The sequence below is a fragment of the Rhipicephalus microplus genome, chromosome 3 (genome assembly GCF_043290135.1).
Source record: "Rhipicephalus microplus isolate Deutch F79 chromosome 3, USDA_Rmic, whole genome shotgun sequence".
NCBI classification, from domain to species: domain Eukaryota; kingdom Metazoa; phylum Arthropoda; class Arachnida; order Ixodida; family Ixodidae; genus Rhipicephalus; species Rhipicephalus microplus.
Window position 1 is genome coordinate 80,146,358 of NC_134702.1, and position 13,756 is coordinate 80,160,113.

The window sequence follows — 13,756 nt, forward strand, 5'->3', positions numbered from 1 at the left end:
GATGTTGTTCACACCATAGTGTATCACAATGAATTTCGCAGAAGGAGTGAACTCCGACAACAAGAGGCAGCGCATGCAACACGGGTTTATTTACGCGGCACTGCGCACCATCCGCGCCTGTCGGTTGTCTTTATGATGCGAGTTCGGTTGTCTTTATGATGTCGGGGCATTATGATGCGAGTCACTGGAACTTCCCTGCTGGCATCAACACTTCTCGTTCACTCACGTTTGTAGTATGGCATCACAATGTAATAGATCTTACCAGCCTTCTGTAGGGGCGCAATCACAAATGCGAGACGTTTCGCGCGCAGAGCTGGATACTGGGCAAGCGCCACCTTATCGACACGAAGAGAAGCGGAGAAAATGTATACCCGCGAATCTTTCCTTCAGGGGAGAAACGATTGCTATAGAGTATTTAAGGCGGCACGTTACCAGCCGACTCGTATCTTCGCTAAAGTTCTCGTTCCTCGCATTCAGTGTCACTACCCGAACTTTACTGAGTGCGTTGCTTCCTAGCAATGCGAAGTCATCCCGTCGAAGTACGCTGCCTACACGTATTGGTGGGTAGTTCGTGCTCCGTGTCAATCAGCTCCTTCTATGAGACCCGATTGCCACACCGAAACGCCGAAACAAAAACGCTTGATGATTATTTCTGCAAAAGTGACGGTCGCCCCAATGCACACTCGACAACTGCCTAAAAGGCTACAGCGGTCGAAGAAACAGTTCCCGGTTGTAGTTCTGCACTGCCTGAATACAATTAGAGTGACGAAAGAACTCCTGAAAACCGATCAGAGAATGATGCAGGCATGCAAATGGCGATTCCTGACAACGACATTGGTTTGTGCATGCTTATCGGCCAAGGCACCAGGAGTTGCAGGACGACGAGACTAGACGACGTTTGCTGATGACACCATAGAAACCAGGTGCTAACTACACCTTTTCCTCAGTTAGTAAGCGCTAACTGAAGTTCCAACCTTTCTGGCTAGAAATGTTTTCCTCTGGTGTATTATAAATATCACGAGGGAGTTCTTTGCAAGGCATTTGCGTTTTTTGGAAAAGAAAGTTCAGGCAAGGGTCACAGAGTTTTGGTGGCTTGGTCCTCTTGCCGGAAGATCTCACTCGCAAATTTTAGAAGACCCAACATGTGTGACTACCAAAATAGCACTCCTGTGTGTTTAGAAAAAATGAGTAACGATTTAGAGTACTCTGTACTCCTTTGTGTTTAGAAAAAGTGGTAAACGATTTAGAGTACGCATTTCAATCTACGCGTGAATTGAAAAATATAATCAACACTATTCTGGTATGTCTTGGGTCTCTTTTGCTCCGTGAAACGTACCTTTTATACAGAGCTTATGTCATTTAGTTGTAAATTTATAGTTACATTGTGTATTGTTCTCAATTTTACATTATAGCATTGTGTGCATTTTCATTATGCGCATTCTTCATTATATGCATTTATTGTTGTGCATTATGTCGCTGGTTGTAGAAATCGATCGGTGAGCGAAAAGTGCTGTAGGCCCGTGTGCTAAAATTCGGGTGCACGTTAAAGAGCCCCAGGTGGTCGAAATTTATGAACCCTTCACTAGGACGTCTGTAATCGTCATATGGTGGTTTTGAGATTTTAAACCCCACATATTATTATTCAAACAATCAATCCATCCATCAAGCAATCAGTTTTATGACCATCATCTTTTTATTTATTAGATTAGGTTACATGATAAATATGGCAGGAGGCCTTTCTAAGGCTATGATTAGCCTGTACGTTTTCCTGTGTTGTTCCTTCATCATTAGACACTTTCGAGTGCATTTAGCCGTTAGGGCAGAGTAAAGATATGTATCAATATATTGTACAATCGCGTTCAAGCGAAGTTCGGTGAATGAGCCGAATATTCTCTCCCGCGTGCGCATGTGTGTGTGTGTGTGTGTGTGCGTGCGTGCATGTGCATGTGTGTGCGTGCGTGTGTGCGTGCATGTGTGTGTGCGTGCTAGCGTGTGTGTGTGTCTCTGTGTGTGCGTGTGCATGTGTGTGCGCGCCTGTGTGTGTGTGTGTGCGTGTGTGCGTGCATGCATGTGTGTGTGTGCGTGTGTGCGTGCCTGTGTGTGTGCGTGTGTGCGTGCGTGCATGTGTGTGTGTGCGTGCGCGCGCGCGCGCACGCGCGTGTGTGTGTGTGCATGTGTGTGTGTGCGTGCGTGTGTGTGTGTGTGTGTTTAGATGTTAGCAGAACGTGCGAATGCTCAATGAAAATGTTAGTCTCTGGCTTTAGTACACCTCAGCAAGCGTACGAATAATCACGCTGTAATATGGTTGAATGTGGCTTATCAGGCTTTAGAACTGTGTCTGGCTTTTACTATTAAAACGAGTCTCTGCCTAGTGAATATTTTATGCGAAGCATTTCTTAGCGAACTTCGGCGACTTTGAGCGTATCTATGTATCTATCTAGTCACCTTGCCGTTTCGATAATGGTATAGATACCAAACTTGGTATGGCATAACATGACTGTATGAAGAACATGTTTTAGTCATAGCATAAAAATAATGGCATGTATGTCATAAATGTCATCATTTAAATTTCATATTCCTGCAGCTCTTGCGATGTTCGTTCACATTGCATGTTGCAAAACTGATGTTGTATGACATGATTGCATGGCGTACAGAAGCAAGAGACCCTAAAATGAAAATCATGATATCCGTGTCATGTAACTACATGACTACATGCCAAGCTCATGATGCGCTCGTGGCTGTTTCACTAGCGTCACATATACCGAATTTATTATTACAGTACGTGAATAGATGACGAAGGTATGTGACTGGTACAAACATAATAATCATGAGATGCGTATCATGTAACATGACTACATGCCACACTCATGATGCCTTCGCGGCCGTTTCGCTAGCTTCACTTATACCAAACATGGTATTACGGGATGAGAATGGATGACGAAGGTATGTGACTGGTGCAAACATGATAATCATGAGATGCGTGTCTTGTGAGAACATGACTACATGCCACAGTCAAGACGCCAATACATTTTGACGTGACGTGGTGTGCGTGCTCACCAGCGTTCATTTCGTCACGTCACGCCGGAGTTACCACGCCAGACTCAGGTCTTGCTATATACTCGCAGGCGCGCGACGCACTGCGTTGCTTTGACGCATGCGCATTTCAGCGCGTCCGGCATCCCTCCGTCACGAAAATAGGGAAACGCGGTGTTGTTTGGGTAATGCATCGGCGCGAAATGCAGCATGTCGCATTTCATGCCGGTTGCCGTCGGGCCGCGCGACGGGCACCGGTCGCGCCGGTCGCACCTGGCGTCAGACTAAAGAGTGCTCGCGTTCGCTAACGTAGCGTCGCTGTGCCCAAGTGCGCGCGCGTCAACGCTACATTGGAGTATAATGGGCTCTCACTGATGCACTTGCGGTCTTCTGCTAGCTACACATATACAAAAATTTGGTGTCACGTGTCGTATAAAGTTGACGAAAATATATGACTGGCGCAAACAGAATAATCTTGACACGCGCGTTATGTAAGAACATGACAACCTACCACGCACATACGTGCTCGCGGCCATTTCGCTCGCTCCACATATACTAAATCTGGCATCACGGGATGTGAATTAATTACGCAAGTAAATGACACACCCAAACATGAGGATCATGACACGGAAGTCATGTACGGCATTATTTACCTCCACCTCGTAACGTGGTGCTGATTTTAAAGCGACATATCAACCTTTCTCATTCGTTCTTCGCAGATCATCGATTGCTACTGTACGTGGTATCTGCCGAATTTTTTTATCATAGTGGTCGACTTCGGCGAGATCTGTTCCGGCGAGAACACGTATGACTACCGCTGCAACCTTAATCCCGTCACGGAGCCAACTTACAGCGTTCGCGGCTGAGATTCCTGCCCAACATCTCATAGTGCCTAAGTCTTGACAAACACCGGGAGACGTTTTCTCGTGTGCAGACATTTTTCAATGTAAAAGTGCTCAGGAATGATATTGTGATAGTAGCGCCGCTTAGTTGCTAAATTGTATCAGCACAAAGCGACTAAAAAGAGGGCAAGTGCCCCAGCCCCCTCCCTTGGCTGCGTCACTGCACAGTACGTCATGTATGCCAGTAGTTCGTCATTGAACCTCCGCTGATTTAAAAAGTATTTTGAAGTTCTGTCTTTGGTGTTTACATTATTTTGAAGTATTTAAATAAGGAAAAGGTAGCTTTTATCGTACTCGATTTGTATTCCTCTGCTTAAGCGCCTAGGTTAATGCAACTGCCTGCTTCTCTCCTAACACTCATTACTAGCATGAAGCATTCTTTAAAAGACACTACTTGAAGACTAATGTAACACCTTTATTCTGCTTTCATTCTTTGGATTTCGCACAATACGAAGAGTTAGTAGATGAGCCACGAGGGCCACTGATGAACTATAGCGATGAAACGAAATGTAAGCGCTAACAATGAACTCGAGATGTTTGTGGCTGCATCTGCTCATTCATGTGCGCTTACAGCTTATCAGAAAAGTTTGAAAGCTATAGCAACCACTAAGAAAAGTCAACAGAAAATTTCTTCAGCCCCCCGGGCTGCCCTAAATACTGTGTCACAAAGCTGTTTATAGCCAAGCACGGGCTGCCTATTTATTTAGTTGAACTGATTGATATGTGGGGTTTAACGTCCCAAAACCACTATATGATTATGAGAGACGCCGTAGTGGAGGGCTCCGGAAATTTAGACCACCTGGGGTTGTTTAACGTGCGCCCAAATCTGAGCACACGGGCCTACACCATTTCCGCCTCCAACGGAAATGCAGCCGCCGCAGCCGAGATTCGAACCCGCGCCCTGCGGGTCAGCAGCCGAGTACCTCAGCCACTAGACCACCACGGCGGGGCGATATTTAGTTGAACTGTGGAAATTGTTATCAAGTGCATCACGCAATTCCTGGCTTCACCGGCTAACTTCCGCACCTGTAGCAATATCAGCCTTAGTAGCACTGCCACTCGTTACGATAACATAGTTTCAGATCAGGCGACCGACCTTACTGCAATTCCTCTGGCTTCGCAGTCTAACCCCTGTACTCTAGAACGTCCCTTCACGCAACGCTTCACCTTCACTTGAGAAAGCCGATGGAAGCGTCCTCTCTAGGCACGGCAAGTCACTGCATATCAGGGATAATGTGGTGCGATTCACGAGCAGAGCAGCGTCAATTTCAGCCGAGCAGCGGCGCAGTGCTCAACCTTGTCCAGTGAAGGGTGAAAGCCGAGTCGAGGATCGTTCGTGAATACGGGGGTAAGGCTAATATGTAGTTCGATCGTGGTACTCGGCTCTTCCACGATGCCGGAAGGCCACGCTCACTCACGTTTATCGACAAGTAACACACAAGTACTGCCCTTGCTACTTGCTTGCTAGAGTTTTTTTTTTGTTTTCTCTTGTTTGCTTTATTCTCTTTTTATCATCGTTCGGTGCTTCCCGTCTTCCTGGCCCAGCCTCGTCAGAAAGTGATCACCATTTCCGTCTTCCACATCTTTTTACTCTTGCCTTATAGTTAGGTTGTATTATGAGAAAAATAATTATTGAGTAAGGAAAAACAAGTGCACGAGAAAAACGTTGCGAAGATGAGTTATCGCTGGTCCTACCACTGCGACTCAGCAGTGGTCAGTGTAGCAGAGAGACAAGAAGGTGAGGTTATTGAATAAGCCGTGGATATGTCTATTTTGGTGCTATGACAATGGCACATAGTGGTATTTATCTTAAGACATTCACCGCGAATCATTCTATCAGTGTACGGCCCTGCGACATATTCAGCCTGCGTGACCAAAGGTTGACAAGTTCCTTAATGACACCCCTTAGACACAGCCAACCACGAACGGACTATCAGTTTTAGTTGATGTCAAGTCGACTGATAAGGAGGTGGTAGAAGCAAGTCGGCACTGCATGCTTGTGGTGCGCTGTAACACTCCCTCGCTGTCTTTCTTTCTAGAAAAAAATATTGCGTTTCGAAAGAAGGATCCGTGGTGCAAAAAGAAATGCCAGCTCACCCCTTTCAACACTACGGCAATCAGTCAATCATTCTCAGGTCATTTGTTAAGCCTCAAGCTAACGAGGGCGGAAGGAAGAGGAATGATATACACGCATTATTACTAAAATCGACAGTGCTTTTATAAAGAAAATGCCTTGTGGATTCGATCCTCCCTTCCCTCCCATATTTGATCAAAGCAAGGCTGATGCTGCACAACCTGTTTTGCCGTCATAAAAGTGGGACCACCTCCAATTCACGAACACTGTCGAAATCAGGGGAGCTCCCCTTATTAGGGCTCATTCTCAAGTATATGTGTGCACTTTTTATTGATTCACTCTTTCTACCGAGCCTTGCTTTCGTTAATGTTGGCGTGGGGCAGCCCCTCACCTACTGAGTCCTATTATCGCCGCACTACAAGACCCTATGACCAGTGGTGAGCCAACGGGCAGTGATGCCTCGAGCATGAACAAGGTAAGTTGAAATCTATAATGCTACATAGTTCCTCTATAATGCAGTACTTTGTATTCGGTGCGGGCAGATTCAATAATTTTCACCCAACAGATACTCTCCTGGTCACGTATTTCGTTCCCTTAACCAACATACATTTTTAGGGGTGTAATTGCATGCCTCTATATACAATATACGCAAGCTTTCATCACAAAGTGCTACAAGTCTCTGCGTGAGAAGGAATTTATTAGAACGTTTAGAACAAATGTAGAGGACATAAGGGCAGTGCCAGTGCTCCCTTGCTGTCACTGTGTAAAGCTTTATGAATCTGCTTCGGAGGTTATACATAGACCACCATGAAGTGCGGCACCAGTATGTCCAAAACGAATGCGGAAAACGCAACAAGGACCATTGTGCCGAGGGCTAATATCAGCATTTTCAGCCATACGGGTATGCCACGGTTCCTCCAGCGCCGCAGTGCCCGAAATATACTTCCTTTGCCGGTGAACGGCTTGAAGCGTGCTTGCACAGTAAAAATTTTTACACCCAGCAGGGTGTAAATGAGCTTGTCCCGTGGACGACGCCCTAAGGGTGTTAATTCAGCACCTTCCAAAAAGGGTGCTTTTTCATGCACCCTTAGAATAGGGTGTACATGTAAAAAAACTGTAGGGTGTTACAAAAACACCCTTAAGGAAGGGTGCCTTCGATGTCCATCACTTTTTTAGCACCCTCTGAGGAGGGTGCGAGAAGGGTGCACAAGGGTGTTGAGTGCCCGCCATGGCAGGGGTGCCAGTATTCTTTTAGACTGCACTAATAGATATCAGCATGCACTGATTACACACTACTTGAAGAAAGTGGTCCTGATTATCAATGGTGCACCACCTGTCGAGCTCCATTCATTGCGTCTGGGCAAAAATATAAACGCGTACTATCGTGTATGAACTTCTGCTGGATCTATATATACTTCAAAGTATATGCATAATGCGCGTTACAAAAAATGAAGCCTTGCTGCCCTTGCATATTGCGTTTATTTAATAGGCAAATAAAACATAAACTTTTCTTCTGCCACACAACTTTTTCACCAGATATACGTTCACGTATACGTACACTACACATGCAACACCTCAAATGTTTATTATATTTATTCAGTTTCACTTCATTGACAATTCTTTGCAACATACAACTACACTGGTTTCAGTTTAGTATACTGCTTCAAGTACATAGAGACTACAAATGAAATATACGCTAATATATCCCTATAATTCTTTCAAGTATCTACAATCCCCGTTGTTTCCAGTTTAATACTCCTTCATGTACACAATCGGTTAATAGGAATGAAATACAGGCAAATATATACTTATGATTCTTTCAAATATATACAATCACCATGATTTCACTATATACGCCTTCATGTACACAATCGTTCCCAAGAAGTGATGCACACAAAAATATATATGGATAGTGTTTTCAAATGTATACAATCACAGTGGATTAAGCTTTGTATTCCTGCATGTATAACAATTGGTTATGAGAAATGATGTACATGCAAACATATACGGGTTTTCGCACATATATCTTTAGCGAATACTTAAGAAACCAATACAATGATCAGAAACACAATAAGCTAAAAACGAACACAAAACTGAGTCAAAACACACAAAAAACAAAAGAGGTAATGCATAATTATGGCTAATGACACAGCTGGGTCACTTTATGCCAAATGTCCCAGCCATTTTGGCAACCATCTCAAATGTATTCGAAAAACTCGTGCTGCATTGAAAATAGTGAACTTCTGGAATATTTAGGAGAGGAAAAATATTTGGTCACGTGGCTGCCCTCTGAACTTCCTGGAATGCCGTCTAGGTGTTGTATGTAAAAAATTTTATTTTAAAAGCACCGCTCCTTCTTTCCATACGAAACTCGGTCTACGTGTTACGTAACAAGAGCTTAACTTGGGAGAGTTGGTTCATCGTGGTTGTGTGCTAGTCACAGCGCGACAAATTTAGGAAGAGACAGAAAGGACAGGAAAGAGCACCGACTGTCAACTGAATTTAATGAATGTGCTACGAGCGCTTTTATACGGAGTACAAGAACCGTAATCATGCGCGACGACACGTGTGAGCACTACAAAATAATCTTAACTGTGAAAAGAATACTCCCTCTCGGAAAGGATAAGTGAACGTGTAGTGATGCACTGATCATTGGTTTACCTGATAAAAAATCCTTCTACAAACGTTAAATTGGCATTAAGTAAACCTATTCTCGTAACGAATGGGGCAAGATTGACTATTCCTGTTGCTGTTTAGTACACACACTTTTGAAAGCTTGCAAGGGGTGGAAAACAGCACGCTAATATCATATCTGCTGGCTATTTTTTTAATTGTGAGACACATGATGTGGTATAACATGCAAAGGTTTTGGTCATTGTTTTTTGTTGGTCCTGTCTTCGTTAACTTTACTTTCTGCAGGAGGGTTTCGCAAACGGGTGTGATGATTCTGTTGGGATACCCAGCATCTTTTAGTCTTTTAATCTGGTTTTTAAACCTGACCTCACCCTTGTGCTAACATGACTTCTGAAGGGTGGCCTGAGTACATGTGGTATCAATTCCTCTTTCTACTAATTTTGAATGCCCACTATGAAAAGACAGAACATTCTTAGCACTCCTGGGCTGATAGCACCAGCCAATACCCCAACAGCATCATCACACTTGTTTGCGAAACCCTCCTGCAGAAACTAAAGTTAAAGGAAACAGGACCAAAAGAAAAAGAGAATGACCAATCACCTTTGCATGTCACACGGTACTATGTACATAAGGTGTCTCACAATTTTAGGAAAAGAGCCAGCAGATATGACATTGTTGTTTTCTACCCCTTGCAAGCTTTCAAAAGTGCATGTACTTACAGCAACAGGAATAGTCAATCTTGCACCATTCGTAGCTAGAATAGGTTTACTGAATGCAAATATAATGTGTATGAGATACCGCTAACACGTGGAAAAGTAAACATAGGACAAACTGGGCAATGCTTCAATGATCAAGCAAGACAGCATGCTTTAAATGTTAAGAAGGGCTATAGTAGTCTCATGGCCGGGCACCGTAAAGAATGTAAGTGTAGTCCTAGGTTTCATAAAACACGGTTTTTGAAAAAAAAAAGCAAGCAGAAAAATGAGAGATTTTAGAACTCTTTATTAGGAAGGCCAAGGATCAATGCATCAGTACACCTTCACTTATCTTTTCCGAAAAAGAGTATTCTTTTCTCGGTTAAAATTATTTTGTCATGGTCACACATGTGTTGTTGCAGATGAGCCCTGGTCTTGTGCTCAGTATAAAAACGCTCGTAGCACCTTCAATAAAATTCAGTTGACAGCGCTCTTTCCTGTCCTTTTTGCGATACGATTTTTATTACAGAAAAAATTTCATTTTCTTACAATTTAGGTATAATGATGAGTTTTCATTGTATCACAACATGGAGCAAATTGCATCTCAATACGGACCAAAATCACAATTTTGTGAAATTCGTGATATTTTCTCGTATATTTCAGCAGCTTGAGAAGTCTAAAGATATTTTTCCTCATAATATACCTTCTGTGGAGTAAGTATTCACTGCTCAGATATTCACACAAAGTGCAATATTGCAATAAAAAATGCAAACATAACACCTTTTGGCTTTATTCTTGGAAGCAAATGTGGCAAAAAAATTGCACTATTATTATTCAGCTTCAAATACCTTACAGAAGCACATTTGCTTAACAGGTAGACCGAATTTGCTTTAGAAAAAATAAGCGGTAGTTTTAAAACGAAATTTTCCACAAACAGCACACAGACGGCATTATGCCAGGAAGTTATAAGCCAGCCACATGAACAAAACTTTTTTTCTCGCTGAAATATTCTAGCAGTTCACTGTTTTCAACGCAGTAAGTCAGCACTTTTTTTTTTCAAATACAATTTAGATGGTCGCCAAAGTGGCTGGAACGTTTGGCATGGAATGGTCCAGCTATATTTAAGCAAAATAACTTACACAAATAACAATGTTTGTTCATCTACCATGACCACACTAGAAAAAGTTGTTCAGGCATTGTGACACTAAAATTTTCAGCGTCGTACTGCCTGAACAACTTCTTTGATAAACTCCAAACTCACGCCGAGAAAAAGCCGCTCAATCACAGTGGATGTTAAAGGCCTTGCGGCCGTAGACAATGTTGAAAATAAAAAAAATCAACTCATCAGTGCTGTCACTCCTTCTTCGTTATTACTGACACGGAAGATTTTTCGGTTATCCATGTGGAGGTTCAGGAAGTAGGCTTGCTCTAGGCTGGGGCCGGGGGGTAGACTACGCAGGACGTCAGCGGCACCCTCCCATCCTGTAATAAGAGCAAATATGACTTCTCATAAAAGGATGTTCGGGCTGTTCTGGCAGCACCATATATAAAGAATGTGTAGTGTGTATCCTTCGAAATGGCGTGTAATTGACATTACACTGAACTCGAAGCATACAACCCATAAACTCCAATAATTTCGTATGATAAAGATAAGAGTTTTCGAGCATACAGCAAATTCCCGAAATGAGATGAAGTTTAAGACTACAGCTCAAAAATGGCACTTACGAAAGCCTGAACTCACCTAAGAGTCAAATTCCTTCTAGAGTAGTGAGCCAGTGTGAAAAACAATTCCTAAAGTACAACGTTCAGAACATGTAACATTAATCAAAATGCACAAGAAACTTACCTCTTCATGTACAAACAGTGAAGACATCTCTGCTTTCTCTTTTACATGAGAACAAATGATCTTGGGCGTGGCACTAGCGAAGAGGTCTGCAAAAAAAAAAAGTAAAAGATTTACTGACTTTAATCACGCCTCTAACAATCTGAGGAATTGTTACAAGTCACCAATCAGTGCAATTCCGACTGCCTCTATAAGGGCATCAAAAATGAACAATTTTCTCGTTCTTTCTACTCCCACAAGACGCTCCGTCAATGGAATCTAATCCAAATTCGACGCTGTGCTTCCTATTTGCCTGCTTTCTAGACGTAGGGCTGCGAACATGTGTTTTGTGTGACCTAATCTAGCACAGAAATTCGTCATCTATAATTCAATCATCTTACTTCATTGTAATTTGATAAAAGATGTGATAGCTCGTCCAGTTTTTAAAGAGTTGCGGGCCTGCAATAGGCACTGCCTTGCACGTATGAAAGTACTTCTTTTTAAAAAAAAAATTCAAAGCTTGCTTTCAGAAAAAGCGTCTGGCATATTTCGACAACCAAGCCCATCCTCTGATGGCAGTCAGGGGCACGCTATTAGCGATTATTCACTACGGGATTTACAAACGTAACCCGTGCCTAAATACTCAGTTAAACACAATCACGCAAGTAAGAGCGCTCGAACGACACCAACGCGCGCGGACGCCGACTACGTTGCAGCAGCCATGGCTTATGCTAGAGCTACCGCACATAGCTCCAACAGAGTCACGTATACTCTCTCGATTCTGTTATAACGCCGAACATTATCGCAGATGAAAGCGAAGCACAAAAACAGCAAACAGAAACGAGGGAAAACAACGCACGGCGATGGCCACAACAACGCGCCTTTGGAAGTCTGCTAGATCTTTCCCTGTTGCTGATGGCACTTGTCCTAAATAGCTTAAAAGACCGAGGCGCACGTGCTGGGAGCATCGCGGCATATCAGCACCTGCAACTATACCGTCTTTAAGCAAAAAAAAAAAAAAAGCCATTTCGTACAGTGCGCCTCTGTACATAATTTTTGCTTTTTCTTTCTTTTTTACGCTTACACCTACAGAAGCATGTTGCACATTTGAGTATTAATAGAAATGTTATTACGATGTAGCCCAATGCACATCTTAAAACAATATCAATCACTTTGTGCAGTGTAGAGACAACGTGCGATCAGCAACTAATCCCGCCCTTGTTAAGTGATCACATCACTCACTGTATGAGTGATGCAGGCACTTACACAACATCGCGCATAACAGTGTGAACTCGTTAAGTCACACGTTTAATCGGGCATCTGCAACAGGCCCGCGAACGCATGCTGTAGTAAATGGTTGGCAGCCTACTTCGGCAGAGCTGCTGCAGGCGCCCAGCTAGCGCTGTATGATTACTGCCTACGAAAACAGTACACTCACCGTTAACAGGCCCACGTTGTCCGTGTCCGCCACTCCATGAATATTCCTTAATCCGAGCGTCACTTCGAACACGGTGTCATGCGTGACCACCATTGAATATGCGCCTGTTCGCTAGCACACACACAGCGGCCAAGACCCCAGACCAACGCAACGCATTTGAAAGACGATGAGACAGAGAGAGCGACGTTGAGATAGAGAAGGAGGAGGCACTGGCGGCGCCGCAGCTGTCGACGCTGGTGTTCGGTGACGCAACTACTCGCTTATCTACGCCGCCGTTGAGGGAGCAACGCTGGCCGTGGTGAGCGCGGTGGAAGGGGGGGAGGAGCTTGAAACCCGCCAGGACGGCGCCGAAAGGCAAACGCTATAGCGCATACGGCGGACGGCCGTTCGTCCCGGAATGACTCCTTGTAAATGGCGACTCTCCTTCCAGCCAGTCGCACAGCGACGCAGGCTATTTACCAGCCTCGGGTTCTTTGAGTATTTTGACGGAATGCGATTGCAGTGGGCGAAAAATAGTGAAGCAAAACTTGCGGAAAACAAAGTGCACCATGGAATGACCAGAAACAATAATTATTTCGTCCTCGGTGGCATTAGCGGGAGAGCATCGCTACACCTTTTTCCAGAGGAATTCCTTTTTTGCATTGTCTGTGTCTGGCACTTCCGCGTATGGTGCCGCAAACTCTGAATGCGTAGTCGAAGCTGGAACAAATTAATCCACACTCGCGGATGTTTAGAAGGCTTGCACGCACCACGAAACGTGCCGAGGTTGTTATAACAAACTTTTTGCTGACCAAATGATCAGCACATAATTCCATATGGTTGCCCAATGAGCTAGCTAAGCACCTGTAGCAAAGGCAGGGCGCGTTCTTGTTAAACGTTGTTAATATAAACGATGGTTGTGCATAAGTGCAGTGACAGCTTTCCGTGGGAATTGTTCATAACCCACGTTTTCGAGCGTAGAAGCACCTCAGCGTAGCTAATCAGCTACCACAGCAAGTTCGTAAGCAACGATCAGGTACGAAATTGTGCAGCTGTTTTCCATGTACTGAATAGTCCGTGTACAGTGCGTTGACCACCGCCATTCCTTAAGCCACCTCCCATATAGACTCCCAGTCTGAACAGGTGTGGGACCTTAAACAATAAGAAGCAGTGCCTCCC

General features: G+C 44.0%; 1 long non-coding RNA gene across 1 annotated transcript; it reads right to left on the minus strand.

The window, feature by feature from the left end:
* Nucleotides 1-7,469: 7,469 nt before the first annotated feature.
* Nucleotides 7,470-12,795, minus strand: LOC142803800 (uncharacterized). Its single transcript, XR_012894295.1, has 3 exons — nucleotides 12,599-12,795; nucleotides 11,185-11,270; nucleotides 7,470-10,820 (listed from the first exon to the last, which is right to left on the minus strand). It is a non-coding gene; the product is annotated as an uncharacterized LOC142803800 (long non-coding RNA).
* Nucleotides 12,796-13,756: the final 961 nt, after the last annotated feature.